At 42.1% G+C, this 4175-nt stretch overlaps 1 long non-coding RNA gene across 1 annotated transcript; it reads right to left on the bottom strand.

The window, feature by feature from the left end:
* Positions 1-891: 891 nt before the first annotated feature.
* LOC129143311 (uncharacterized) lies at positions 892-2695 on the bottom strand. The gene is made up of 2 exons (XR_008546639.2): positions 1175-2695; positions 892-1087 (listed from the first exon to the last, which is right to left on the bottom strand). It is a non-coding gene; the product is annotated as an uncharacterized LOC129143311 (long non-coding RNA).
* Positions 2696-4175: the final 1480 nt, after the last annotated feature.

Below are 4175 nucleotides of genomic sequence, written 5' to 3' on the forward strand. Positions count from 1 at the left end.
GTTGTGCCCCTAGCAGAAAATCTGAAATGTCAAAGCAGATGCTCCGGACACTCTTGTAAAAAGACTGTGGAATGAATGAATGAGAGAAGTCTTATCGCTGCTACTATGTGAAGACCTAGCTCAGAGCATCAGAACAATGGTGTGTGCCCAACCTAGAAGAGAAACAGGCACTTCATTAAGCAGAATCTGGAAAGTGTCATCTTTAAAAGGATACAGGTAGTTTCCTGGGGAGCCATTCTGACTTGAGCTGAGTTTTAGACCTATTAAGTCTACAAAGAGACTGACCTTTATTCTCTAGGTTCTTAGGGATTTAGGAAATGCGAAGAACTAACAAGAGGAATAAAGCTCCTAAAAGTGCTGGTTAAGCTGCATATCTCCAGACTATTCCAATCCCGCTGGATGGAGGCCCTGGAAACAGAGACAGCCTGAAAATATGAATTCTTTTTTTTTTTTTTTTTGAGACAGCGTCTTGCTCTGTTGCCCGGGCTGGAGTGCAGTGGTGCAATCTCGGCTCCTGCAAGCTCTGCTTCCCAGGTTCACGCCATTCTCCTGCCTCAGCCTCCCGAGTTACTGGGACTACCAGGCGCCCGCCACCGTGCCTGGCTAATTTTTGTATTTTTAGTAGAGACGGGGTTTCACCATGTTAGCCAGGATGGTCTCGATCTCCTGACCTCGTGATCTACCTGTCTCAGCCTCCCAAAGTGCTGGGATTAGAGGCATGAGCCACCGTGCCTGGCCAAAAATATGAATTCTCAATAATGTACTTCCCAGGGCCCAGTAAAGGATCTAGGCAGTGAATAAAAATTAAAAGAAAAATGCCCACATCTGACTGCAATCATATGAGTCACCCCAAGTGAGATCCACCCAACTAAACCCAGTCAATCCACAGAATTTATAGGGATTATAATAAATTGTTGTTTTAATCCACTAAATTTGGAGTATTTTGTTATGCAGGAATATGAGAACTAAAACACATCCCCAAAGCTCAAAAAGGGTGTTCCTGATTGGCAGGCAACTCTTTTAAATCTGGATCCAGTTGCCTTCCATCTGTGGCTTCACCATCTTCAATACATGGTTTCCAAGATCACTGTGGAAAAGAGAAGAACATAAAGGATAATGCATGGGAGGTCTCTGTGTAACAGGTCAGGAAATGGGATCTGCCACTTCTACTCACATTTTATTGGCCAGGATCCATTCACATGGTTACACCTAACTGCAAGGAAGGCTAGAAAATGTAGTCCAGCTGTGTGTTTAATGAACAGCCAGTTAGTCTCATGAACTAATGTTCCTCTTAAGCCTCTTTCTTATTGGGTGTGGGGTAGAAACCATGGAACTGGACAAATATCAATATGTCAGTCTCTTCTGATTCAAACAGTCCTTTTACATTTTATTCCCTTTCCTTTCTCCTGTTCCTCACCAAAATGGTATCTGGGTGTTCGGGGCAAGGGAATAGGTAACACTGTGGCTTAAGAATAAGGGTGTCTTGAATCAGCACATGTGGGTTCTAGGGAGACTTCCCGTTTTGCACTTGATTTTCTGATCCTTATTCTCTGCATAGAGTATGGTCCTGTTTGGCATTTATGGATGCCATGTCTCAACCTCAGCTGAAGTTGATGGCTTGGCCCATCTCTGCCTTTGGCAGCCTCGTTGCACCTGGTACCACTTGGTACCTGGCAGTTCAGTGACCCTTTTGGTACTTCTGTGTCCCTTCAGTAGGGACACAATGGAACTTCTTCCCCCCCCTCACCGCCCCCCGCCCCACCACACCAGCATTCTGCTTATAGGCTTTGGAGAATATGGAGTCCTTTGGCTTGGATCCATCAGCTTGAACCTGATATATGAAGAACAGTGGCAGCCCAGTATGGCTTAGGAGGAAACTGAAAAGAAATAAAAGCATAAGCCATTAGATCTCAATCCTTCTCCTTCAAGCAGCCAGCATGGTTAAGTGACAGAGGACAGTGTCTCCTTTCCTATGGATCCTATCATACTTCTTGGAACTATAGTATATAATATTTACATAATCAGAATACATTTTTTGAGATTGGATTTTACATTTTTTTAAAATTTAAATTTTTTGACAAAGTACATAAGACATTTTGTCAAAAATTTAAATTTTTTGACAAATCACATGACATATCTATAGAAAAGTACAAATTTAAACTGAATAATTTAAAAATTATAAATATGACTAACATTTAAAAGAAAGAGGTAGAGATAGCACAAGTATGGTAAACTTGGCCAGGTGTGGTGGCTCACGCCTGTAATGACAGCACTTCGGGAGGCCGAGGTGGGTGGATCACCTGAGGTCAGGAGTTCGAGACCAGCCTGGCCAACATGGTGAAACCCTGTCTCTACTGAAAATAAAAGAAATTAGCTGGACGTGGTGCGGGCACCTGTAATCCCAGCTACTTGGGAGGCTCAGGCAGGAGAATTGCTTGAACCTGGGAGGCAGAGGTTGCAGTGAGCCGAGATTGTGGCACTGCACTCTAGCCTGGGCAATGGAGTGAGACTCCCTCTCAAAAAAAAAAAAAAAAAAAAAAGTATGGTAAACTCAGCTGTCATCGAGGCAAGACAACAGATACTTTCTAAAACAGATAAATCAAGAACTATATGTATTTAAAGTTAAAATGTTAAGTACTAGAAGAAAAACACGAAAGCAACAATAGCAACATCGCAACTCTGGGGAATGGAAGTTGGAATGGAGGGTGAGAGAAAGGGATACTTAAATTTCCATTTCAGAATTCCTGTGCATTACATTTGAGTAAATTTTAAAACTCAGATACAGAGAATACTTTAACTAGTATTAAATACTGCACTAATATTAAATCTTAAAACAGAGACATCCTCATCAATAAGAAAATGCTTACCTAATATATATTTATTAAATTTCATATAGATCTTAGAAAAATGAAGTAAATGTAAAGATGTGGACATTATGGAAGGATATCCATGATGTAGCATTAGGTGACAGAAGTGATTTGTAGAGCAATATGGTTAGAATGCCCTTTTATGTCAAAATTTTCATGTTCACATATACAGTTATATGACACATATGTAAGTACACATTTGTGGATGCAAGAAAAACTGTATAGGGATGTGTCCCCAAACACTGTGGAATGTAGAGAAGGAAAGACTTTTATGTTTCACACTTACCTGCTTTTTTTTTTTAACTTAAAAAAAAAAGCAGCATGCATGTTCTAGTCGTTATTAATGATAAAGTTATAATTTAGAATGTGAGTTTGCATTATGGCACTTTCTCTTACCAGCTGTGTAATAAGGGGAGAGTCATGCTACCTACCCCTTTGCACCTCAGTTTCCCCATCTTTACACAGAAGAACTCCCATCCATTGCACTGTGGTATGTGTAGATGAAATGTTCCAATGGAAATGCACCAATGTATCCTAGCAGCTTGTAGGGATTTGATACAAATTATATCCTTTCCTCTTTCTCCTTTCAGAATGAGAAATGGCAGCCGGGGTGACTCAGGAAGAGGGTTGGGTGGAGGGTGGAAAGTGAAGGGTGGAGGGCGGAGGAATGATTCAGACAGACACTATTTAAAAACAGCCCTCAGATGCACTAGGACGAAGCCATCTCCAGCTCCAAGATAACAACCCTCCCCTTTCCTACAATTTTCTTCCAGTTCCCACCCCCATCCTTTCTCTCCTAGGCACCTCTTAATATCTGTTTTAACCCAGCTTTATCTGTATAAAATGTTCGGAGGTTATTAAAATGTTCCAAGATGGAAACAGCCTCCTTTTTTCCTGCCCCTAAGTCACCACGCTACTTACTGTTGAGTACCTGATGCACTAAGTTCCTGAAGAGTAGAGTTCTGGCCAGGTGTGGTGGCTCACACCTGTAATCCCAGCAGTTTGGGAGGTCAAGGCAGGTGGATTACCTGAGGTCAGGAGTTCGAGACCACCCTGGCCAACATGGCGAAACCCCGTCTTTACTAAAAATACAGAAACACCTGTAGTCCCAGCTACTTGGAAGGCTGGGGCAGGAGAATCGCTTGAACCCAGTAGGTGGAGGTTGTGGTGAGCCAGGATGGTGCCACTGCATTCCAGCCTGGGCAACAGGGTGGGACTGCATCTGAAAATAAAAAAAGTAGAGCTCTGTTTTGTGATTTTTTTCCCTCCAGGGCCTAACACAATGACTAACATGGTACTTAATGTGTA

This window comes from Pan troglodytes, chromosome 13 (genome assembly GCF_028858775.2).
Source record: "Pan troglodytes isolate AG18354 chromosome 13, NHGRI_mPanTro3-v2.0_pri, whole genome shotgun sequence".
In the NCBI taxonomy this organism is placed as follows: Eukaryota; Metazoa; Chordata; class Mammalia; order Primates; family Hominidae; genus Pan; species Pan troglodytes.